Genomic DNA, 27940 nt, shown 5'->3' with positions numbered 1-27940 from the left:
TACCCCATGATATTCGTCGCCAGAGCCAGAGGTAAACCTAGTTTCAATTTACTTCTTCTGTATCAAGATCCACCAGCAGCAAAGAAGTATGGGGAAAAAATTCCACAAAATGAAAGGCAGATATACCACCCACCAGCTCTCTATCCTTGAATATAATTTCTGATCCATCTGTGATTGCCAACATATGCAGGGAGACTTTCATAAAAAAATTGCTTTTATGGACAAGGAATTTGAGGGGGGGGGAGATAAGATGCATAGCAGAAAAACAACAAATCCAGGTGTTTTTTTTAATAGAACAGAAGAATACAACAGCCATTTATCAAAGAACCATCATTACCCAGCTGCTGTTGAACGAGATAATATCCATTACAAGTGATAAAAAATCATCCATGGATCAACGGTTGCACCTTTACAACAGAATTTTCTGTGAGAGCATATTTTTGAATACTTGGCAAAAGGTGACTATAATTGCCTTTCCTAAGTGAGGAAAGGATCCAAAATTCCCAGATAACTACCATCCAATTGCTCTGATAAGTGTCACACTTTGTGCAATCCAGGTCACCTCAATAACAGAATAACCTCCCCCAACAGTAAGTAATGTCTATTATGTGTATGATTTACCATCATCTAGTATGAGGATCACAGCTACAGCAAGTCACTGACCATCTCTCCAAATGGGCTCTTGCAAAGGGCCTCACATTTTCACAGCAACCATACCCTCTTGTGGCAAAACTACACACAAAGACAGTTTGTGTGCAGTTTTGCCACAGACATGGCCTACATCCTGACCCAAACTCCAAGTAGAACTATAACTAATCCCAGATTCACCAGAAGCCAAATTCTTGGGACTAGTATTTGACAGCAAACTCCTGACAAGAAACTCCACCATGTATGTGTTGGAGTTTCCTCCATCACATACATCAGTTACGAGACAAGTGCCCTAAAGTAATGTACATTGTTTGCATCCTATCTTCCACCTGTTGGAGTGCTGACATATGTTCTCTACTTTCTTTGTATAGGGCATTGATAAGATCAAAACTTGACTACAGGTCCCAAATCTAGCCTTCTGTTAGGGTCAGAATTGTAACTTCCTAATCCTAGTCTCTTCATCTAGACAAGTGAACCAACCACCTTTGTCACTTTGCCAACAACAGCTGTCTCTGTTATACATAACTAAAAAAAAAAAAACTCTTCCAGAGCACCTCCACTTATTCAATGATTAATCCCATTTTTTCAATCTGTTCATTCACTAGTTCAAGAAGATTTTGAAGATCCTGAATATTGTCAGCCAGATGAGCTGTGTCATCAGCATATCAGATGTTATTAATGATTTCACCATTTTCATTAATCCCTTCCTTTCTTCCTCTTAAGATTTTTTGAAATATGACTTCTGAGTATATGTTAAAATGGAGATGTGACAGCACGCATCCTTGCCTTACTCCTCTTTATTATTATTATTCAGGCCATCATGGAGTCAAAGACTCATCGTGGGAGGTCCTTCCTAAGAAACACAAAGTCTATTAAGACTCATCGTGGGAGGTCCCTCCTAGGAAACACAAAGTCTATCATACCACTCCTTAAACTCATTGACTATTCTCGCTCTCACCATTCTATCAGGCAATGCATTCCATGGTTCAACCACTCTCCATTTAAAGAAACCACTCCTAAACCTCTTGCTCACAGTTTCCTTCTGTAACTTCCAGGGATGACCCTTGTCATCACTCCTTCCCGCTGTTCAACCAGGCGAAAGAACTCCCCAATGTCAATCCTGTAACCACTTCCCAACATTTTAAAAGTCTCAATCATATCACCTCTCCTTCTTCTATTCACCAAACTGTGCAATCCACATTCTCTCAGCCAATCCTCATAACTAACATTCTACAGTCCTGAAACCATCTTTGTTATCTGCCTTTGTATCCTTTCCACAGTTAATTTATCCCCTTGAAATCCTGGGGACCAAATCGGAGAACAATAGTCTAAATGTGGTCTGATCAGAGTCTTATACAACGGAATGATAACCATTTTATCTCTACAGGTCAGCATCCTTCTCATTATTGCAGCAATCCTCTGTGTTACCTTCAATACCTTTGCAGTATGTCCCCTACATTTCAGGTTTCTATCAATCATCAACCCCAGATCTCTTGTCCCCCCCCCTACTTCCTCCAGTATAGCTCCTCCAATAGAGTATGCAGCTTCCCATCAATGTGCCCCAAACCTCAATACCTTACATTTTGCTGCATTAAACCGACAGCCCTATTCATCTACCCATCTGTCTAGCTTATTCAATTCCTCTTGAAGGGCTACCACATCTGCACTATTACTAATAACCCTTCCCAGCTTCACATCATCTGCAAACAATTGAATATCTAAACAACTAGTTTCACCAACTAAGGCTGTTGGCATCTATGTACTATATACTATATACATCTGTATACAGTTATGTACTTTGAAGATGCCAACAGCCTTAGTTGGTGAAAGTAGGTGGTATAACATAGTTGTTTATTATATGCACTTGATCAATATAATCCCATTAAAAGTCATTCCAAAGCTTTTTGGTCAAGAAAATTAAATGAATAGAATCCATGGGGAAACCAAAAGAAAGATACGCCGTTTTGAACTCCTTAAATGTAAAAAGGCCAAACTATTAAATCACCTCACTTTTTTGAAAAGATGTCGAGACAACAAGATTATTCCAAAGTTTCTATTTTTAAAAGAACAATTCTATTCAAGATGAGTGAAACATATTTATTTTAAAACATCTTTGGCACTTCTACTTGAACGGCTACAGCATACCAGATTTCTTTTAAGCCAAATAGATTTAGAATGTTATCAGATTTATGATGATATATCTAGTACTTTAGACCAAGATATATGGTCGCATTTGGACAGAATGGTCACTATTAGCTATGTTAAAGCAACAAGCAGACGAAACCAAATCAAAAAATTTAACGATCTTTATACAAAACATTTTAAGTCAACACTTCTCTACCAGACAGCAAAGTTATTTTTAATTTTTCAGATCACATATTAATGAAACCAGAGATCAATATACTTAAAAAAGGTTTTAATTTTGCAATAACACCTGATAGTGTGATGTCCCTGAAATAGACATCATTTGTAATATAGAAAAGGCAGTCTCGTTGTTAACGGAACCCATAGCTAATGATATTAGATTAAAAAGTAGTATCATCCTCTCATCTTCCAGAACTCCTAACAAAAACATCACTACTCTGGAAAAATGAACATTGTATAGTTTGAAGAAAAAGAAAGACGTTATCATATTGATGGCAGATAAGGGAAATTCAACAGTGATTTTAAACACCAGTGATTACGAAGATTAACAGCTTACTGTCGGATACATCAACCTACCATGTCCTAGTCACAGATCCAACACTAAAGAATCACAATGACACCAACGATTTAATACGTCACATGGTGAACTGGTCTATAGACTTAAAACGAAGATTGAAATCCATGCATCAAGACTATATGGTTCTCCTAAGGTACACAAAATTGGAATACCACTATGCCCAATTGTAGATGAAATCAATTCACCAACTTATCTGTTATCTAAACAACTGGCAGGTCTCCTCAAACCACACATCCATAATTAGGATACTTATATACGAAATTCGCAACATTTCGTTGAGAAACTGAACGACATCTCTATCTCCAATACGAATCTACTCGCCAGCCTGGATTTTACATCTCTATTCACTAACAACCCTGTGGAGGAAAAGTCATCAACATTTTAGGAAGTTTGCTCCCACAAGACATTACTTCTCTGTTCCATCATTATTTAGCATCAAACTTTTTCTTATGGAATAAAACTTTATATCAGCAATTGACTGGCCTTGCTTAGGTAGCCCCCTCTCTCCATCTTGTGCTGATCTCTTTATGGAGGATTTTGAAAGTAAAATCTTATCTCAAACAGACCCTGAACCCACAGTATGGTGGAGATACATGGACAATATCTTTATTGTTTGGAACCACACAAAAAAGAACCTGTTTGACTTTCTTAACAAAATCAACTCTCTACACCACACAATCAAATTCACTCTAGAACTTGAAAAAGATAACCAATTATCATTTCTAGACACTTGAATTAAGAAGCTTCTGAATGGTGGTATCAACCTCTCAGTTTATCGCAAACCTACCAATACAGAACGTTATTTACATTTCACTTCCTGCCACCACATTTCTCAGAAACTTAGTATCGTACACATGCTGAAGAACCGTGCCTCTCTCCTTACAACAGATCAACAAGACCTCCAGGAAGAACTATCCCTGATATCTACCAACCTTACCATGAATGGATTTCCTCGAAGAGTGGTCCACAGGATACTTTTCTCTGAACCCCGACAAAGACAACAAGATGACATACATTATATTTCTACCATCGTCATTCCATACTTAGGGACAGTTTCCAATAAGATTGCAAGCCTCCTTAGACCACATAGAATAAGAGTGGCCTTTAAACCTACAGAAATGATTAGACAATTCTTAAGATCTCCAAAAGATAGTCATCTTTTCTCCAAATATGCTGGAGTTTATAACATACCTTGTTTGTGTGGTTTGAATTACATTGGCCAAACTTCAAGGAGCCTTGAAATTAGGCAAAAAAGAACACATAGGTGACGTCAATAATAACAGAGAAGAAAAATCAGGTTAGCTTTTCATTTCTCAAGAACAAACCATACCATAGAGTGGGATAGAAGCATAATTCCTTACATAGAGGAGGACTTCCACTCCTAAATTTTTAAGGAGGCTACAACAGTTGCCCGCTGTATACAAAACCTTAACAGGAACCAAGGACTAATCTTACCCGTGATCTGGAAGACCCTTATTAGATCTCTCAACTCGCCAGAACTGAATTACATTGCCAACTATAAAACGTTCCTAAATAACAAGTGACATCATGCACGCTCTATGCATGTATTGTACACGCTCTGTCCTTTGTTTAATATAATTGGAATCGGTTGATTATAGTTTGTAACAGTTTTTACTTTTTAGTGCCTTACATCTATTACTTTTTGTAACAGTTTTTTACTTTTTAGTGCCTTACATCTGTTGGCTTCTTCAGGGTTATGTACCCTGAAGATGCCAACAGCCTTAGTTGGTATAACATAGTTGTTTATTATATGCACTTGATCAATATAATCCTATTAAAAGTCATTCCAGAGCTTTTTGGTCAAGAAAATTAAACGTTTTTTTAATATTTTTTTAGATTAAAACCGTCATGCTTTTTCTGTAGAAGTTCTGTCTTTACATTTTTCATCCAAATTTCTTTTGCTTCTTGATCTTGTCTTTAATAATTTTCTGAACCTCTTTATATTTTGTTGGACTATGATTTTTATGTGATCTACATTGATCCATGAGAGAAAGAATTTCATCATTTATCCAATCTTTCTTTTTTTACTGCTCCATGAGGACACAAAGTATTTACACATTTCTCTATGAAGACAGATTTTAATTTGTCTCATGATTCATCAGCCCTCATGATGTCATCATTCTTGATAATTGCTATCTCTTGATTCAGATTTGACTCAGTTATTTGCTTATTTCTTGTTTTTTTTAACTTTCCTAGTTCAAACCTTTTTTTGTTAACGTTTCTTAAGTATAGCTCTCAGTCTAAGTTTTAATTCTGTCACCAGTAGATTCTGATCATAATCTACATAAAAACCTATCCAAGTATCTGCACTTGGATAGGTTTTTTTTGCTCTTTATTGAAACTTTGAAATAGTTGATTAATTAGCAAGTAATCTATTTGGTTTCTGACTATATTTGAATTATTATTCTGTTGTGCTCATCAAGTATATAGCCTTTGGAGTGGTAGCTTAAACCATATGTCTTTGTGTATTAGTTCCTCTTCCTGGCAGAATTAAATAAGACGGTCTCCTCTTTCATTTCTTGTTCATATTCACCAACTATATCTCCTCTTCTACCTTTCCCAACTTTAGCATTGAAATCACCCATAATGATGGTAATATCACTTTTCTTTGTATTTTTCATTAGTTCTCTTAATTGATCATAAAATTCTTCCATCTCAGTATCATTCTTGTTAGCAGTAGGGGCATAGACCTGTATAAGATTGATATCTAGTGGTTGACTTTTCAGTTTTAATAACATCATCCTATCTGAGTAGAGGATGGTCAATAAGCTGCCAGAGAAGAAAGTGGCAGCTTATTGACCATCCTCTACTCAGATAGGATGATGTTATTAAAACCAGATGCCAGATGTTTTCACCTTTACACTGTGTGATTCGTCATCAACATGTAGTTGCCAGATACCTGATTGATCACCTACACAGGTCATTGCATATGTAATTACTACAAGTCAACAAAATCAAAAGTCATTAATTGAATGAAAGATTGTTTGGACAACTTTGTATTGAAAACGATGAAGAATTCAATCACTTGCTGCTCCATACAGAAGTTCTTTGGCTATCAAAGGGTGTCTGTTTGAATCAATTTTATAAACTTTTTGACTCAGTGCTACAGTTTTTAGAAAACAGAGATGATTCTTTATGAGCCAACTTGATTAATTTCAAAAGTGACATAGCCTATTTGACCGACTTGTTTAACAAATTTAATGAAACAAATCTACAGCTCCAAGGAGATGCTGAATTTAATAAAAACAAAAGCTATTATTTCTGCATTTGTGTCAAAACTTGTTTTGTTCAAATGAAACTTAGGATGAGGAGAATTCAGCCAGTTTCCAAATCTATGAACAGTGGAAAAATGTGACGAAGAGGTGCTCAGCTATTGTCAGCACTTGGAGGCTCTCCATTGTGATTTCAACCAACGATTTAAAGATATTCTTGAAATGAAAATATCCGATTGGGTTTTGAACCCATTTTCAAGTACAAACACAGAAGAATCTTTGCAGTTACAAGTAGAACTGATAGAAGTAACAGCCAATGAGGAATTGAAATTAAAATTCAAAAACTGGTACCAACAGTTCTGGTTACAAAAGTTGATGCCCATACTTTATCCTGGATTGTGAGCCATAGCAAAAAAGTTTTTAATCGCATTTCCATCATCATATTTAGTGGAATGTGCATTCTGTGTGGTCACAAATCTTTTAACTAAAAAAAAAAACTGACTGCAAATAGCTGATAGCGATGATTTAAGAATGCTACTGACAAATATAGAGCCAAATATCAATAAATTGGTAGAAGCACACCAGGCTCATCCTTCTCATTAGGATCTTTTTTTTAATATTACTGATTGTTATGTACTATTTTATGTGCAGTTTATGTTTGTTTTCTTAATTTTAACAGCGTTATTAAATTTTCAGCTCAAACTTGTTCTCTGTTTAAGTGCAATTTGTTTCTTTTGTTGATTTCAATAAATAGTTTTAAAATTTCAGTTCCAAAATGTCTTATTTCCAAACTTCAAAAATCTCTACTAAATACATAATAAAACACAAATTTGTTTCTGCATCTATCTGTTTGTTCGCTTAAAACTCGAGAACTACTGATCCGATTTAATGCAATTTTCTTTTATATGTATCAGGTAGAGCCAGCCAGGGTCTTAGAAAGTAGTTTCTAGTGGGGAGGTGCTGAATAAATTTTTTTTTGGAAAAGGGGTGGTGAGCCAAATAAGATTGGGAACCACTATTTTAAATTATTGTAAATATTTTTTTAAGAAAAACCTCAGTTTTATGTACATTTTATGAATTATAATACTTTTTTTACATCTGTTTTATATGCATCTTTTATTTTTATTTCTTACTTATTTATTAAATAGTATACATTTAAGAACTCTTTCGTTTATGATTATTGTTATTATTTTGACTTTTTAGACCTATATAAGCCACTTGTTTATTAAACGTGTTTTGGTGCACCATGACAACCATTAAACCCAAAAACAAACAAACAAACAAACAGGTTGATCTCTTGGTAGCAGTCTTCTCCAAGTCTTATTTAATTTACCAAGGAAAATCATCTCTCACTATACCAGAAACAACTCTCTGTAACCTTTCCAGTAATTCACTAGGAAAACAGAAAAATTCACAGTAAACAAGACACTAATAACTCTCCTAGCCCAGTGATGTCTCTGCAATTGGAAGAATGTCATCTAATGCTAAAAATTTGCACTGTGTAATTTTTTTTATTATTTGACACTTCCAGGGAGTCCAAGACTCATCAAGGGAGGGCTCCTCCTCTACAACTCTCTGTCTCCACCAATCATGTCATCTACACCAATGCCATCTACTGTCCACCACCACCACCACTGGCATTTTCACAGACAATCACAAACATCCATGCCCATGGCAGGATTCGGACCCACAGCCTTTTGGCTGGAGAGTGGATATGCTAACTAGGTCGGCCTGGAGTAGTTGCCCTCCCTCGATGAGGCTTTGGACTCCCTGGAGGTGTTATGTAATAATAATAATAATAATTAACACCCATTCTGTATTGCCTATACAAATCACTCATCTACCCAAGAGCATGGAGCAAGCCTTTATACAGCCTGTCCCTTAAAAGGGATATAAAAAACAAGTATTATCCTACTGGTTTATCTCAGCACTCTTGAAAATAATGGAGGTCATTAACAATCTTCTTCTTTACTACTCAGAGGATCACCCATATTATTATTATTATTAGTCACTTCCCGGGAGTCCAAAGACTCATCGAGGGAGGGCATCTACTCTACAACTCTGCTTTCACCACTCACAATCCACCAACTGACTGCAATACACCACCACCACTAGTATTTCCACAGACAATTACAAAGATCCATGCCGATAGTGGGATTCAAACCCACAGCCTCTTGGCTAGAGAGCGGACATGCTAACCATTCGGCCAGCCGGGCTGGTTAGTTCTCCCACCTTGGTTGTACATCATTATATCTTATAATCAAACATCATCATCATCATCATCAAATTCCTGCCATGTACCCTCAAGGGGTGTACAGGATATGACAGTACTATATGAAAAAATTACATCATTACTAACTTCCTATCTACAATTTTCCTCCAAATCAGTCTGTTACTTGTCAAGACTCCAACATTATCAGATCTTATATTTCTATCGTCTAAGGCACTTTGTATCGTATCAATCCACCTATATCTTGGTCTTCCTCTGGTTCGTTTTCCTGCCAACCTGGCAGAGAACACTTGTTTTGCTAATCTTTTCTCTCCCATTCTATTTAAGTGACCATACCATCTGAGATTAGCTCTGCTAACGCTTTCCTGGATGCTGACAATGTCAAGTTCTTTCCTAATATCCTCATTTTTAATATGATATTGCCATTGATGCCATCTGTTCACGCCTCTAATCTTTCTCAGGACTCTCATATCTGCGGTCTCTAGTCTTTGGTCAAGTGTTTTACTTCTGTCCCAGCTCTCAGATCCGTAAGTTAAAATTGGTTTGAACACTGTCTTGTATACAGCTAATTTAGTGTTCCGACTAATTTCTTTCTTATTCCATATGAATTTATTCAATTGACTTCCCACTATACCAGCTTTGCTGATTCTGTTGTCTATTTCTATATTTAGTTTACCATCTTCAGTAAAAATTGTGCCTAAGTAGCTGAAATGTTTTACTTGTTCCACAGGTTCTAAATTCACAACACAGTTGACATTTTCAATGATTCTGCCTATTTTCATTGTCTTTGTCTTTTTTTTTACTGACCTTCATACCATATCTGTTACAACAGCTATTCAATTTAGTCATAGAATCTGGCAGACTTGTAGTGGATTTATTTAGAAGTATAACATCATCCGCATAAAGCAAAGAGCTGACATTAACATCTCCAATTTTGATATCAGGTTTAATACCACATTCCTTCATAATGTGATCCATATAGATAATGAATAACAGTGGGGATAATGTACATCCTTGTCTCACACCAGATTTAACATTAAACCATCTTCCTGTACTTCCTTCAATTCTAACTGCTGACTCACAACTCAAATAAAGACTAAGTGTTGCTTGATATAATGCCCCTTTGACACCATATAACTGCAGCGTATTGAATAGCTTCTCTCTTGGCACCTTGTCATATGCCTTTTCCAAATCGACAAAACTTAAATACAGATCTTTGTTATATTCCCATGCTTTCTCGACTATTTGTCGTAAAGTGAAGATCTGATCCTGACACCCTCTATTTGGCCTGAATCCAGCTTGTTCTTCACCAAGCTTTTCTTCCAAAATTCTTCTCAACCATTTCTCAAGTATACTTGCATAGATCTTGCCAGGAACACTCAGTAGGGAAATACCTCTGTAATTCTCACATTCAGTTTTATTTCCCTTTTTATATATGGGTACTATGAGAGCTCTACTCCAATCATCGGGAATTCGTCCCTCTGTCCAGGCTTTCTGAACTATGCAGTGCAGCCACTGTAAGACTCTTATACCACCATACTTCAGCATTTCTGGTCGAATATCATTTCTGGTCGAATTTCTACTCCTGCTGCCTTTCCACATTTCAAGCCTTTGATGGCTTTTTCTACTTCAAGTATGGATATGTATTCCTGACTGCATGCCTGGTCAGTGTTTTTTATCACTGTGCTGTCATCACTGCTTGTTTCATTTAGCAGTTTTTCAAAGTAATTACTCCATACTTCAAGGATATCTTTTTCTCCTGTTTTCATGTCACCTTTATCATCTCTAACTCCTTTTACAGCACTCTTTCCTCCATTCCTAAGCTTCTTCAACAACCTCCAGAATATTTTGCCACCTTCTTGATATATATTTTCTATATTCTTGCCAAAGTCCTCCCATGACTTTTGTTTAGCTAGTTTTACACACTGTTTAGCTTTCTTACATTTGTTTCTGTATTCTGTAAGATTAAAAGCTGACTTATTTGCAAGGAACTTTTGATATGCTTTCTTCTTTTCCTTCACTGCCTCTTTAACTTCCTGTGTCCACCAGGGAGTTTTGATTTTTTTATCCTTGCACACAAGCTCACCACATGCCTCTCTGCCAGAAACAATCAATGTTTTCTTCAGAGTTTGCCACTGAATCTCCAAGGTTTGATTCCTGTTCTCAAACTCTTTCATTTTCTTTTCAATAATCTTTCTGTATTTTAGTCTACAGTTCACATCTGAGAGCTGCTCAACTTTTATTTGCTTTAAAACTTTCTTGCATGTTATTCTTTTCAATATGAAATTCAATTTTATCCTGCTCAAGACTAAATAGTGATCACTTCCAATTTCAAATCCTCTGTACACTCTGGTGTCCTGCACCAGTGGAAAAACATCACTATCAACAATAATATAGTCAATGAGACTTTTCTTATTCCTTGCCTCTTCTCTCCATGTGAATTTGTGCACATTTTTATGTTGGAACATGCTGTTAGTAATAACCAGCCCGTGTCCTGAGCAGAAATCCAACAGGTATTTGCCATTATTATTAGCTTTGCTCTTTTCTCCAAATTTTCCCAAAATATTTTCGTACGTCTGACAATCATTTCCTACTCTGCTGTTTAGATCCCTAACAAGGACCAACTTTTCCTTTTTCATTGTGTCAGTTGCTTTCTCTAAAGCATCAAAAAATTCCTCCACTTCTACTTTAGTAGAACCTTCTGTGGGACCATAGGCACAAATAAGTCTCATTGTCCAATTCCCTATTCTGATATTTGCTCACATCACTCTACTTGAGACTGCCTGCCATTCAAGAAAATTAGCCTCGTATTTTGTGTTGAATACTATGGCTAGTCTTTCTTTTCCTTGATTGTTATTGCCCGAATATAACATTTTGTATTTATTGCTCAGAAAGATCTCACCAGTTTTTGTCTTTTTTGTTTCAGTCACCCCTATTATGTCGATCTGGTACTTATCTAATTCCTCAGCTAGCTCCATTTCTTTGCCATTCAGGCTTCTTACGTTGATAGTACCAATCTTTAACTCTGGTGATGTTGAGTTGGGGCTTGTTTTCAGATTTGTTCCAGTAGCTGACTTTTCGCTGTTCGCCCTGGTTCCCTGGCGAAAACAACGGGGGCCTTGTTTAACCGGGCGACGCCCCAGCCGGCATGAAAATTTGTCATGTTGTACCATCATTTTTTATTTTGGTTTAACCAATAAGAATACAATTTGGTCGGCTAAATCCCAAATTGCCAGCCCATCCTCGTTCGTTCAGTATCAAAGTAGATACCCAACAGGGTGCACCACGAGAAGGTGAGGATTGGACATTAGGTCAGAAGCCCTGGTCGGTTCTCCGCATTCCTTTAAAGGCTATGTGGAGGTCTCCTCTCAGTTATACAGCTTTGACCCTTAAGCACCCCATAATCAAACATCTATCTTTCAAATATGTAAGGAAAGGTTTGGAGGAACTCATGTAATTAGTCTTGATATTTCTAAGACATTTGATCAAACCTGGCAGGCACCAGAGAAGAAACTGACAGTTTACTGCATCTATGTCGATACTGGTGTACCTCAGGCTCTGTGCTTTTACTTTCACACTTTTCTTATATATTTATGATTTCTCACTATTGAGGACCACAGAATCAATTTGCTGTAATGAATATTCCTGTAAGATAGCTTTGTGCCTATGAAGATTTGGACAAGATGTTTTGGTTTTTACTAATAAGCAAGTTTTTACAAGGGCTGTCTGAAAAGTTCTTGGCCTAACAATGAAAAAAACAAAGTTATAATTTCAAAATGATTTTTATTTTTCAACATAATTTCCCTTAAAACTAATAAATTTATTCCAGCGATGGTCCAGTACCATTATCCTGTCCCCATAGTGGTTCTCAGTAAGATCTGAAAAATACCCCTCTACAGCTGCAATCGCCTCTTGATTCGAAGAAAAACACTGACCAGCGAGGAAGAGTTTTAGTTTTGTTTTCGGAAGAGATAAAAGTCAGAGGGAGCCAAATCTGGGGAATAGGGTGGATGTTCCAACAATTCATAGTGCAGATCCCTTAATTTTCTCATTGCCAAAACACCTTTGTGGCAGGTGCATTGTCCTGATGCAAGATAATTTGTTTCTTCTGCAAACCAGGTCTTTTCTCACAAATTTTTTCATCTAGTCTGGTTAAAAGATTGGAATAATATTCCCTGGTTATTGTTTTACCCTTTTCAAGATAATTAATGAATAAAATGCCTATAGCATCCCAAAACACCAATGCCGTGACCTTTCCTACTGATGGAACCGACTTTGTCTTCTTTGGCACTGAACAACAGGCTTCTGTCCACTGTTTTGTTTGCTATTTGGATTCTGGTGTGTAATGGTGAATCCAAGTCTCCTCCATAGCAGTGTTTTTCAACCTGTGGTCCGTAAAATCAAATGGAGACGTAACAAAAAACAAATATCGTCAGAATGTTCAAAGGTGGAAGCAATAAATCTATATTGTTGTTCACTTCATTCTTTTTATTATTCATCATTCTGCTGCAAAAATGACAATAATAAAAGAGGGGTGAAGTGAACAATAATATAGTTTTATTGCTTCTGCCGTCCCTTGCTGTTTTGTCAGATTTGAAGTGAACATGTGTTATCCACATTTCAACCAATGGCTTGTTTTTTATCGATTTTTATTATTGAAGGTTTCCCTTCTTCAACCAAGGCTCAGTATATCTTGAGAAGTGCTAAGTGATTCTTGGTCAGTGTGTTCTGAGTTAACCCCAGTATTATATATTTATATATTTTTCGGAAATGTTTTTTAATAATGGAAAAGTGGCTTAGAACTAGGACTTTGAAAAGAAGGGCAAATGAAACAGGTGATGCTAACCCTAATTGTGATATAAGTGATGTAATGTCAAGTAAATTTGATACTATTATAGAAGAAGAAACAAGCAGTTGAAAGAAAAAATACAGTAATAAATATAACAGTTCATATTTGGAATTCGGGTTTACTTGGTATGGAGATGAAAGTGAACAGAAACCTCAATGTGTTTTGTGTTATGAAGTGTTGTCGAACGAGTGCATGAAAGCTGCGAAACTCCGACAACATTTAGAAACTAAACATTGTGATGTGAAAATAAGCCAATTGAATTTTTTCCGCGATGCTTAGGGACATTAAATCATGGGAAAGATATAGTTTTGGCCATGGGTTCCATTAATAGCAAGGCACTGGAAGCATTCTATCTCTTAAGTGTGTGCATAGTGAAAACAGGGAAACCTCATTCTATTGGGAAAAATTTGCTAGTTCCAGCTATAAAAGATGTGGTAAAAACGATGTTTGGCAATAAGTTACTAAAAGATGTTGATTTGATTTCTCTTTCAAATGACACTGTCGGTCACGGATTTAATGATATGGCAGGTGACGTAAAATCTCAGTTAATCAAAAGAGTTAAGAAGAGCCCTTATTATGCATCACAAATAGACGAGACTACTGATGTTACAAGTGATGCGCAGTTAATATGCTACGTAAGATATGTGCATGATAACAACATTCATGATGATATTCTGTTTTGTAGAACTTTGCCATCCCTCACAACTGGAGAAGAAATATTTCACACTCTCAATAATTACATAATACACAAAGGGATCCTGTGGGAAAAATGTATAGGCTTCTGTTCGGATGGAGATCACGCCCTTACAGCCAGGCATAGTGGGGTTTCTATGATCAAGGAGTAGCTCCGGATCTGAATTGGGTACATTGTTTCGTACATAGGGAAGTGTTAGCCTCCCTATGTATGAAATTATATAGCACAATTTAAAACTGTGCTATATAATGCTGTAAAGCTAGTTAATTTTATTAAAGCTCAACTGTTAAATAACAGATTATTTTCAGTACTCTGCGATGAAATGGGTAGCAAATATATACAACTTTTGCTTCATTCTGAAATTCGCTGGCTTACAGGCAGGCATAGTGGGGTTGTTTCTGTGGTCAGGCAGTAGCTCCCGATATGAATTGGGTACATTGTTTCATACATAGGGAAGCGTTAACCTCCAAAGGAATGACACCAGAATTTAAAACTGTGCTATATAATGCTGTAAAGCTAGTTAATTTTATTAAAGCTTGACCTTTAAATAACAGATTATTTTCAGTACTCTGTGATGAAATGGGATGCGAATATATACAACTTTTGCTTCATTCTGAAATTCGCTGGCATTCCAGGGGCAAAGTACTAACAAGATTATTTCATTTAAGGTACAAAGTTTTATTATTTGTAAATGAACGTAATTCTGATTTTGCATCACTCCTTGTTGATGAAGCATGGATATCAACACTATCCTAACTTTTAGACATTTTTTCGAAATTAAATGAACTAAATCTCTCCCTTCAGGGAAATTCTTTAACTGTTCTCGATGCCTACGACAAAACAAAGTCATTCGAGAAAAAACTGGTTTTATGGATTAATTATGTAAAAGACAGACAATTTGCACCTTTTCCAACATTGGAATCATTTTTAGTGGAAAATGATATTTTTGTTGATTCTGAGTTTCTGGAAGGGGTTTGTGACCACCTCAAAAATCTGAAACTGAATTTTGAAACATATTTTCCGAATAACTTTTATAAGAAATTTCTGTGGGTTCGCGATCCATTTCAAGCTTGCAGTCACGAGAATGACCTTTCGTTATCAAAAAAGAACAGTTAATTGAGTTTTTAAGTGACATTGGACTTAAGATGCAATTCTGTGATCATGATTTGACTCGATTTTGGATCTTGCCTTCAGCAAGAAGTGAATTTCCCGAATTATCTGAAGAAGCTTTGAAAATCGTCATGCAGTTCTCTACAACCTATCTTTGTGAGAAATAATTTTCATTGCTCCTTCAAATAAAAACAAAATGCAGAAATCGTCTTTGTCTATGTGTGCTGATCTTCGACTGAATTTGACCAGTATTGAGCCAGATATCCAGCAACTCTGCAAGAGCCGAGAAGCTCAACCTTCTCATCAAAAGTAAGTAGTAACATAATTAGATCATGTTATTTATTTGTTTAATAAAAATTATAACTTGGTTCAATGATGATACACTTTTAATCATTTACTTCCAATTTAATTAATTATGTTGCCATATGTATTCAAAACATGCTTTTAGATTTATTATGTTATAAATGGCACAGTTTTTTTGGCAGTTCCTACTTAGGTTTTTAAAAAAATTATGAAAAGTCAAAATGACGTATAGAGAAATAAATTAAAAACACTCTATGTTTATTTTTGAAGTAAAACTTTAATTCCAACATTGTAAAATGTTATTTTTCTTGCTTTTCTGTTCTCAAAATTGTCGAAGTCTATTTCATCACTCAATTGCTGTGTTATAGACAGTAAGGCAAGATTTTTTTAAACTCCAAAAAAGTGCCACCCTGGGCGGATCCCCCCCCCCCCAGCTACACCTCTGTAATTTAGTGGTCTGTAGAATTGTTTTCAGCATTTTACTGGTCCTTGGCCTTAGAAATGTTGAGAAACACTGATCCATTGTAATAAATCAATGCACAAAATCAGTTTTATTCTTGTTAAAATGCTCTAAGCACTGTTCAGAGATGTTCATGCGAGTGCATTTTTGATCTGCCATGAGCAAGCATGGCACCCATCTTGTGCATAGCATTTTTATTTGCAATTCTTCATGCAAAATATATCCTGCACATTCTTTTGAAATGCCTATAGTCTCAGCAATTTCATGCACTTTGACTCACCGGTCATCCAATACCATATCGTGCACTTGATCAATGATTTTTGGTGTTGTTACACTTTTTGGATGACATTCACATGGATCATCTTCAAGGCTGGTACAGCCACTTTTAAACTCAGCAGCCCATTTCTTAATTATTGAAAATGAAGGAGAAGAGTACCCATATAATTTTTATGAACTTCGAATGAATTTCTTTTGCTGTTAAACTTTCATTCATAAAGAATTTTATAACCGCACGATACTCAGTTTTATCCATTTCAAGGGATAAAAAAATAGCCTTTTAAAGTTGGTCAGTTGTTAGAGCCTCTGCTACTAATGGCTTACACAAAAAGTTAAGGAAGTTTGAGCATGGTTAGTTGTTGGAAGGGGATGAATCATTCGATGCTGTTGCCACACTCTCCCTTGATGAGTCTTTGGACCCCTTGGAAGTGTCACATAATAATAATAATAATAAAATTGAGTATAAAAAAACACTTTTGCTTCAGACAGCTGTATAAAACAAACTACTTGATAGAATGACATGTAATTTCACATGGATGTTTATGACAGACGTACCAACTTAGAAAATAAAAATCTTGTCGATAGTGTTGCCATCTATGATCGAGGCCGAGAACATTTCAGACCACCTCGTAATAATGGTGTTTGCTATAGTGGGAGATGACTGTATAATTTAAAAAAAATCAGAAAGCCCTTATGTTTAAACTTATTAATTTTTATTTCTTTCCAAATAAAATTTAATTTTGAACATATGCTTTTGCTTGTTTGGTTGGTTTAGAGGCAACATATCGTCATAGTAGCTTTTGTGATTTAATCTCTGTTGGAAAAAACATGTCATTATATATTTGATTTTAGCATTGATAATAACTATTTCTGAGGTATTATTACTAGACTTTTCCCCAACTGATCCCATTTAGTAGGCTTTTGGTGCAGGCAGGCAGGCAAGCAAAGCATTTCTCTGTCAAAGAAAGAAAAGTCCCAATTTGGTAAATTTAACTACAAAACACACAGAAGAATATTTTTATGCTCTTTTATGTGTTTTGTGGTTAATTTTACTAGGTCATGGCTTTCCTACATGTTTCATCAAAAAAACTACTTATTTGATAAATAGATTTATTGTTCATATGGAATTGAACATGAACAGTGCATTGTATGCTATTTTATGTTATTTCAAGCTTTAGCACTGAATAACTCTCCATATCAATATCTTTGAATATGCAAGTTAATAATTTCATAATAGTGCTCTATGGTGTAAACATCACTAGAAGAACAAACTCATTTGAGTTACTTTCTCTGGTTTTCAAACTAGTATTTTCAGAGCACAAAGTACAAAATCAGCACTGAAATAAATTATTTCAAAATCAATTCAAATTGCAACTGAAAAGAACTTATATATGAACATAATAATATATACTCACTTCAAGCTAAATATGGTTGCTAGTATTATAAGTAAATGTAGCGACATTTTTGAGCTGTGCTTTAAATAGTGTATAGTGTAACTCTTTTCGCAAAATTGTGCTTCATATTTTTTGTGCTGGATACAAGTGTCCTTCACAGTGGTGTTGGAATTTTATTTGTGTTGTGCTACTTGTTTGTTCCTACTGTTTCTGCTTTCTGAAAATGACATCCATAAAGAAATGCACATGTGTGGAATAGAATACTTGAACACAAAGATCAAGTTCTGCCCTGGATTTTTCCCAGTGAATGTGATGTGAGAATTGCTTCATGTATGCAATGAAAAATTTCAAAGATTTATGGACTATTAAAGTGAACAAAAAAGAGGAAAGCATTAAATGTGTGTGTGCAAAGTATATTGATAGGTTAGAGTGTTTTGAAATGGGAGCTAGCATCAGGACAAAGAGCTTAGGCAATAGTTGGTGAAAATTAAAAGTGAAATGAAGCATCTGGGATATTTGATTAAACACCTAAAGAAGAGAGATTGGCAGGTGGGAATGGGAAGGAGGAAGTTAATATTATAAAAAACAAACAAAAAAAATCTTTCACATTTTTCTGCTATTTATCATCATACGAGGACTTGATTATTAGAGATGTGATGACTATAAAATACACAAAACATGCTATCCAAGTGGAACATTAAAACATATAACTAATGCTTTGCAGAGAAGGAAAGAGCATCAGAATTAGTGGTAGTAGTGGGCACAAATGACTTGGTGAAAAAAATGTTGATGGAGACTTGAGGAAGTTGTGGGAGGTAAAGGTGAATTGAGAAGGAGAGCAGAAATAATGAACATCAAGATGGCTGAGTTGTGTGAGGCAAAGAGAATTCAGTTTTTGAATCTGTGGAGTGAATTTGAAGGAAAGTTAGAAATGTTTGGTGTTGGTTAGAAAGCCCAACACCAAACCCATTCAAATAGATTGCATTTGAATGGGTTTGGTGTTGGGCTTTTAGAAAAGCTATTATTTTCTGAGAAGGCACAAAATCATGAAGCAGGATAGCACAGCCAAAAAGGTTGTACGACAGGAGGAAGATGAATACGAGATTGAAGATGTGGGTGTATGGCATGGCATGGTGATGGAATATATAAAGGTGAGAATGAGACAGGTATGAATGGCAATCAGGATCAGGGAAACAGGAATGGTCTGACCGAAGAGAGAGGTGTGGAATAGTGGCTAGAGTAGAGAATGTTGGTGCCTGTAAAAGGCCCCAAGACACAGGGATTGTTATGTTTGAATTCAAATATAAGGAGTATTCATAATAAGAGAGCTGAGTTTGTTGCATTGCTTGAGTCAGTATGTCCAAAGATAATCAATTTAAGTGAAACTTGGTTATCTGAGGATAATGTGATGTTGGGAATAGAAACAGAAGGATAGGAAAGTGAAAAGAGAAGGAGGAGTACTGTTATGATTGTAGAGGAATTGTGTCCACAAACTGTTGAAGTTGGTAGTACATATGCAGATTTTGAAACTGTGTGGTGTAAAATTGAAATGAACAGACTAGAATATCTGATAGCACGTTGTTATAGGCCATGGAATGTAGAGTATACTAATGATTGCAAAATGTTTAGGCCAATTGGTTGGGCATGTATAAAGAAGGTGATATTAATGAGAGACTTTATTTACAGGAATATATAATGGAAGGAGGAGATAGTGTATGGGAACAAGGAAAGTGAGTTTGTTGAATTTCTGAAGGATAAATATGTTAAGTAGCATGTTACCAAAGCAACTAGAGGCTTTAGTGTTTTGGATTTTGCGATAACTTCATTAGATATAGTTGCTAATGAGGTATTAACGCTGCCACCAGTTGATTAGAGTGATCATGAGGTAATTGTTTAGGAAGTGGTGAAACAAGAAAAGGTTACTGCCAGAAAAGAATATGTGGAATCATAAGGTGGTTGATTATGGGAAGCTCTTTAGTTAACTAGCATCAGCTGTGCATAAAAGATGTTGACAGTGCATTGAAATTCACAAGGCAGTATCTGACACAAGCAATGTATAAGTGCATAGCAGGGGTTAAGCTAGCAAATAGAGTAGAAGTTAAATGGATGAACAGTGAAATCAGATCAGATTTCACTGAATGGCTGGTCAGGCCAAGGTTAATTCAAGGGATTTTTCTTCTATATGACAAGCAAGAGGGAAAATAATTATGGGCGATTAACATTGGTGGATAGTCATGGCAGCAGACTAACAGCTGCAAAGGATATAGTGGAATTATTAACTGGCCACTTTATCAGCATATGTCATACTGGTATAAATGATGCTGTGCAACATGTAGAAGGGAGACAAGTATTAAGAGGATTGGAAGTGAAAGAATCAGAAGTGTATCAGGTGTTAATTGGGTTAGCTGTTAATGAGGTTGTGGGAAAGGATGACATATCACAACGTATTTTTAAGGAATGTGCACAACAATTAGTTATGCCTTTGACCTGGTTATTTAATGAAAGTCTTGCAGTGTATAAGGTTCCTAAGAAATGGAAAGAAGACAAAATAGTACCACTCCACAAGCTTGGTTCTAGGACAGAAGTTTCCAATTATAGACTAGTATGTACACTATTTACTAATAATTGTCCAGTCACTTTAGCCATTTTCAATTGATACCAGCAGGCGAACCCTAATATCAGGTATTGCCACCTTTGCTCCCTTTGAGGGAGGCTCTCCACCACTGTGCGGCAGACATCAGGTGGAATTTGTCTCCATCAAAGCAGCACCGAGTTCAGCAACAGATCGGAGATGTGCTTGTTTAACCCCCCCCCATCTCTTCATGTACCATTCCATAACAGCTGCAGCTTTGTGGCATGGGGCACTGTCATCTTGATAGTAACACGTGTCCTTAAAAACTCCACAGTGTAGGGATCACCTGATTATCCAGAATATCAAGGTACTGAGCTGCCATGATATAACCTTGAAGAACGACCAGTGGTCCCACACCAGACCAGCTGAATGCACCTTACACATTACTCCTCCACCACTGAACTTTACTGTGGATGCAATATACTGTGGTAACAAGTGTTCACCAAGCTTCCTCCACACCCTGCCATCAGACTGGAAACAGGTGAACCTTGATTCTTCACTCTAGAGTACCGTTTTGCACTGATCAGTTGTCCAGTTCACATGCTCTTTGCACCAGGCTAGATGAGTCGCCTTGTTCGTTGTTGTGATGTTCGGCTTGTGTGCTGCCTCTCTTCCTAGGAAACCCAGTAGATGTAGTTCTTTTCATGCACCATTGGTGCTCTGGAACTCATCACATATGGTCTGTGTTGATTGTAGCTGGTTTTTGCATGCCACCCGTTTTAAAACCCTCCTTTTTTCTGTCAGTCATTTTTGGCAGCCATCCTGAGTGTTTTCCTGCACTAGTGATGCCAGAACATCTCTATTTGTTGATCACATCACCAACCATTGATTTTGGACGCTCCAGCTGAGCAGCAATGGTACATAGGAACATGCCACCAATGCAATAGCCCACAATGACACCTCTCCCAAAGTCACTGAGTTCACATCATGTTACTGTACCACCTGTATTCATCTGCTGTGATGAAATACTGTTTCCTGCTATCTGTACACTGGTTTCTATGTTATAAACAAACTTTCCTGTATGCTGATAATATTATAACTCTTACTATCATCTACATCACATGCCATAACAAATTTGGTATGACAATCAGCAATAAAAAGACAGACTATCAAAATAGGCAAGAATATTGAAAGCATCAGCGTTCTAAGTAGAGAACCAATAGAACAAGTAACACATTTCAGCCATTTAGGCTCAATTTTTGGTGAAGATGGCAAATTAAATAAGGAATAAGCAAAGTTATTATTGCAGAGAGTTGACTTAATAAGTTTATATAGACTGACTGAGAAATATAGACAACAAACACCAAAGTAATGGCATACAAGACCTTGTTCAAAAGGATTTTAACTTATGGAGCTTAGAAAAGAAAAACACAAAATCTTAACAGATCTGAGACACTTTTTAGAATCAACATCAGCTATGGAGCACTCTCCCAACATCAACAAGTATAGTTGCATTAATTTATCAAAGATGTGTGAGACTATCAGACATGACTGCATGACTCCTCTAAATTAATTTTATGGTTATCTTATCCATAGAAGGTGCTGTGTAAGGGCATTAGTTCTGTTTTCAGTTTCTCGTGGTGCACCCTGTTGGGTATCTACCTGGAAGCTAAACGAACGAGGATGAGTTGGCAATTTGGGATTTAGTCGACCAACTTGTATTCTTATTGATTAAACCAAAATAAAAAATGATGGTACAACATGACAAAATTTCATGCCGATTGGGGCGTCGCCCGGTTAAACAAGGCCCCGTTGTTTTCGCAAGGGAACCAGGGTGAACAGCGAAAAGTCATGTATTGGAACAAATCTGAAAGCACACCCCAACTCAACATCACCAGAGTTAAAGATTGGTACTATCAACATAAGAAGCCTGAATGGCAAAGAAATGGAGCTAGCTGAGGAATTAGATAAGTACCAGATCGACATAATAGGGGTAACTGAAACAAAAAAGACAAAAACTGGTGAGATCTTTCTGAGCAATAAATACAAAATGTTATATTCGGGCAATAACAATCAAGGAAAAGAAAGACTAGCCATAGTATTCAACACAAAATACGAGGCTAATTTTCTTGAATGGCAGGCAGTCTCAAGTAGAGTGATGTGAGCAAATATCAGAATAGGGAATTGGACAATGAGACTTATTTGTGCCTATGGTCCCACAGAAGGTTCTACTAAAGTAGAAGTGGAGGAATTTTTTGATGCTTTAGAGAAAGCAACTGACACAATGAAAAAGGAAAAGTTGGTCCTTGTTAGGGATCTAAACAGCAGAGTAGGAAATGATTGTCAGACGTACGAAAATATTTTGGGAAAATTTGGAGAAAAGAGCAAAGCTAATAATAATGGCAAATACCTGTTGGATTTCTGCTCAGGACACGGGCTGGTTATTACTAACAGCATGTTCCAACATAAAAATGTGCACAAATTCACATGGAGAGAAGAGGCAAGGAATAAGAAAAGTCTCATTGACTATATTATTGTTGATAGTGATGTTTTTCCACTGGTGCAGGACACCAGAGTGTACAGAGGATTTGAAATTGGGAGTGATCACTATTTAGTCTTGAGCAGGATAAAATTGAATTGCATGTTGAAAAGAATAACATGTAAGAAAGTTTTAAAGCGAATAAAAGTTGAGCAGCTCTCAGATGTGAACTGTAGACTAAAATACACAAAGATTATTGAAAAAAAAATGGAAGAGTTTGAAAACAGGAACCAAACCTTGGAGATTCAGTGGAAAACCTTGAAGCAAACCCTGATTGATTCAGCCAGAGAGGCATGTAGTAAGGTTGTCTGTAAAGATAGAAAAATCAGAACTCCATGGTGGACACAGGAAGTTAAAGAGGCAATGAAGGAAAAGAAGAAAGCATATCAAAAGTTCCTGTCAAATAAGTCAGCTTGTGCTCTTAGAGAATATAGAAACAAATGTAAGAAAGCGAAACACTGTGTAAAACCAGCTAAACAAAAGTCATGGGAGGACTTTGGCAAGAACATAGAAAATAAATATCAAGAAGGTGGTAAGATATTCTGGAGGTTGTTGAAGAAGCTTAAAAATGGAGGAAAGAGTGCTGTAAAAGGAATTAGAGATGATAAAGGTGACATGAAAACAGGAGAAAAAGATATCCTTGAAGTATGGAGTAATTACTTTGAGCAATTGCTAAATGAAACAAGCAGTGATAGCATAGTGGTAAAAAAACACTCAGCAGGCATACAGTCAGGAATACATATCCATACTTGAAGTCGAAAAAGCCATCAAAGGCTTAAAATGAGGAAAGGCAGCAGGAGTAGATAATATTCGACCCGAAATGCTGAAGTATGGCGGTATAAAAGTCTTACAGTGGCTGCTCTGTATAGTTTAGAAAGCCTGGACAGAGAGACAAATTCCTGATGATTGGAGTAGAACTCTAATAGTTTTTCATATATAAAAAAGGAAATAAAACTGAATGTGAGAATTACAGAGGTATTTCCCTGCTGAGTGTTCCCGGCAAGATCTATGCAAGTATACTTGAGAAACGGTTGAGAAGAATTGTGAAAGAAAAATTTGCTGAAGAACAAGCTGAATTCAGGCTAAATAGAGGTCAGGATCAGATCTTCACTTTACGACAAATAGTTGAGAAAGCATTGGAATATAACAAAGATCTGTTTAAGTTTTGTCGATCTGGAAAAGGCATATGACAAGGTGCCAAGAGAAAAACTATTCAATATGCTACAGTTATATGGTGTCAATGGGGCATTATATCAAGCAATTCTTAGTCTTTATTTGAGTTGTAAATCAGCAGTTAGAACTGAAGGAAGTACAGGAAGATGGTTTAATGTTAAATCTGGTGTGAAACAAGGATGTACATTATCCCCTCTATTATTGATTATCTATATGGATCACATTATGAAGGAAAGTGGTATTAAACATGATATCAAAATTGTAGATGTAAATTTCAGCTCTTTGCTTTATGCGGGCGATGTTATACTTCTAAATAAATCCACTACAAGTTTGCAAGATTCCCTGACTAAATTGAATAACTCTTGTAATAGGTATGGTATGAAGGTCAGCAATAAAAAGACAAAGACAATGAAAATATGTAGAATCGTTGAAAATGTTAACTGTGTTGTGAATGAAGAACCTGTGGAACAAGTAAAACATTTCATCTACTCAGGCACAATTTTTACTGAAGATGGTAAATTAAATATGGAAATAGTCAACAGAATGAACAAAGCTGGCATAGTAGGAAGTCAACTGAATAAATTCATATGGAATAAGAGAGAAATTAGTCGGAACACTAAATTAGCTGTATACAAGACAGTGTTCAAACCAGTTTTAACTTGTAGATCCGAGAGCTGTGTCAGAAGTAAAACACTTGACCAAAGACTAGAGACTGTAGATATGAGAGTCCTCAGAAAGATTAGAGGGGTGAATAGATGGCATCAGTGGCAACATCATATTAAAAATGAGGATATTAGGAAAGAACTTGACATTGTCTGCATCCGGGAATGCATTAGCAGAGCTAATCTCAGGTGGTATGGTCACTTAAACAGAATGGGCGAGGAAAGATTAGCAAAACAAGTGTTCTCTGCCAGGTTTACAGGAAAAAAGATCCTGAGGAAGACCAAGATATAGGTGAATTGATACTGTAAAAAGTTCAAAGTTACTGTTAAAAGGAAATCAGTCAGTTCCATTTAAATACAAATAGTAGCTTAAGTATAAAGAGCTAATAAGCTTCATTTCGGCAATGAAAACATTACTTAAATTAAGGGGATATTAAATCCCACATAGTTTTAAAACCGAATAAGAAACTCAAAGATTGGAATCAGAGAGTTGCTTGCCGAATATAGTAAACTATAAAGTATCGGCGAACACTAGCGTTAGTTAATGCAAGTGATCCTAGTACATAGTACAATACTGGGCAGCTCGTTGCAAAGGTGGAGGAAGAAGTTCAGATCGCTATTCTTAGGTATTTTCCATAATGTAAAAACACATTTCCTAGGAAAATGTATGCTGTTATTACATTATGGAGGGAGGTCACTACCCAGACCGGTAGTGACATTATGGAAAATACCTAAGAATAGCGATCTGAACTTCTTCCTCCACCTTTGCAACGAGCTGCCCAGTATTGTACTATGTACTAGGATCACTTCCATTAGCTAATGCTAGTGTTCGCCGATACTTTATAGTTTACTATATACGGCAAGAAACTCTCTGATTCCAATCTTTGAGTTTCTTATTCGGTTTTAAAACTATGTGGGATTTAATATCCCCTTAATTTAAGCAAATAGTAGCTTTTTCGAAATTAAAGGGAAAAGGATATGTAAAAAGCGAAAAAATTTCTTCATGTTCCTTAAAATCATTAAATCCCCTATCAAATTCTTATTTAATCTTTTCTAGTTTGGGGGACAATATTAAGAAAAGGTAAAACCTTGATTCTTATTGTTCAACTGTTCACACATTCTCTTTTAAATGATTTTGAAACAAAACTAATTTACATCTAAAACTTGCCAGTGCATCATACATGTGTGTGTTATTAACTGATCTTTCGCCTGAAGTCTGACATTTAAATCATTCAAATAACCTGTAATGTCAATTAAGAATGCTAGATCTTGTGCTTTTGTCTGATCATTAAGAAATGCAGCATCATGATTTTTCATTTCTAGGAACAATTTGATCACCTCTAAAAGTAAAGAAAAGCTTTTTAGAACCTTATGACAAGATAACTAACGAATCTCTGTGTAATAAGGTAGCCCTTCATATTCACTCTCCAAGTCTTTAAGAAATCGTGCAAACTGGCGGTGATTGAGGCCTCTGGATCGGATGAAGTTCAATGTATTTGTCATAGGCTTGAATACGGTACTCATTTCCAATACTTTATAGCAAAGGACCTGCCGATGATTAATAGGGTGGAAAGATTGCAGATTTGGAATGTCGGGATACATTTCTTTTAACTTTTCGGCAAGTCTTAACAGAAAACCTTTATTTTTTCCTGTCATTGCTGGAGCACAATCAGTTGTCACTACTACGAGCCCATTTGGAGAAAGTTCGTATTTTTCCAAAATGCTCCCCACAGCTTCATAAATGTCTTCCCATCTAGTGATTCCATGGATTGGAATCATATTCAAAAACTCTTCAGTAATATTCATATTGTCGTCGCAAGCCCGAAGAAACAGAGCAGCTTTAGCCACGTCGTGAATATTGAAACTTCTGTCAAGTACATTTGCAAAGCACTGTACGTTTGCATATATTATTATTATTATTGTTACCCAAGACCCTATGGATGCAAAGGCTTATCTGGGAAGTCCTTTTGTCATACAAAGCTCATCATACCGTGCTTTAAACACACACAAATTCTCTGCAGATACCACACTCTCAGGCAGCATTCCAATCATTCACAACTCTGCATGAAAAAAACCTGCTTCTCTCTCCCCTACTCACACCCTCTTTATACAGTTTCCAGGGATGACCCCTGGTTCTCCCCTGATCTCCCATTATTTTCTGTGTAACCTCTCCAGCATTGATCCTAGTACAACCCCTTACTAACTTCTCGTAGACAGGCTTATAAGTCGGTTATGCATTATTAAAACACTTAAGGAATAGAACAACGTAGTTAAGGATATAAATTAAATTAAACTTTAATAAATATTTTCCGATATTTCGGCAACGTCACGTTGCCATTTTCTGAAGGAACTTACAAAAAAGTTATGTGCACGTAGGCACTACAACACAGAAACTGGGAATGAAGAGATGAAGCTATTGTTCTCCTAACAGTCCTGATGGTGCCCTGTAGCGGGCTAAGTAGGTGTTCTTGGCCATTGGGCTGAAGGTCTGCAAATGTAGGCCTCCCAAATTTGGGGCAGTCACATACAACCAAATTTGTTGAGGTTTGGAGAATTTCTTAGGGCTGAGGCTGATTCCATAAAGAGTCTTTCAAATTTGTATTTGCTACGGTGTATCACTGTAGCTTTCTTCCACCGTATTCTGTGGCGTGTATCCAGAGCATGGTCCGCAAGCCCAGAATGACTGTATTTGTGAAAACGGATGTAGCCCTTGTGTTCCAAAATCCTGATATTCGCTGCCCTGCCTGTTTGGCCAAAGTAAGACAGATTACAACTGCAAGGGACCTGGTAAACACCAGGTAGGTCTAGGGGAAGTGGTTGGTCTTTAGTGGAGCGGATAACGGATGCCAATTTTCTGTAAGGTTTGTAACAGGAGGTCAGGTCATGTTTTTTTAAGATTTTGGTAATCTTTTCCGAGGTGCCTCGGATGTAGGGAATGGTGATGGATTTAGAGTAATCCTTGTTGTGGGGGGGGGAGGGATCTGTGGTTTGTAGGTTCTAATATTTTTTGGATTTTTTTTTGGGCGGGTAGCCATTGGCTGAGAAAGTGTTGAGGATGTGATTTAGTTCAGTGTT

At 36.5% G+C, this 27940-nt stretch overlaps 1 protein-coding gene across 1 annotated transcript in view; it reads left to right on the top strand.

Moving 5' to 3' along the window:
- Window positions 1-27940, top strand: part of PIG-Q (phosphatidylinositol glycan anchor biosynthesis class Q) — a 215366-nt gene that overhangs the window by 165329 nt on the left and 22097 nt on the right. The gene's annotated exons all lie outside the window — the stretch shown is intronic.

Source organism: Typopeltis vanoorti, chromosome 15 (genome assembly GCF_054136105.1).
Source record: "Typopeltis vanoorti isolate ZY-2024b chromosome 15, IOZ_Tvanoo_1.0, whole genome shotgun sequence".
NCBI classification, from domain to species: domain Eukaryota; kingdom Metazoa; phylum Arthropoda; class Arachnida; order Uropygi; family Thelyphonidae; genus Typopeltis; species Typopeltis vanoorti.
Note: the sequence above shows the minus strand (reverse complement) of the source record. Positions and strands in the feature narration are given on the sequence as shown.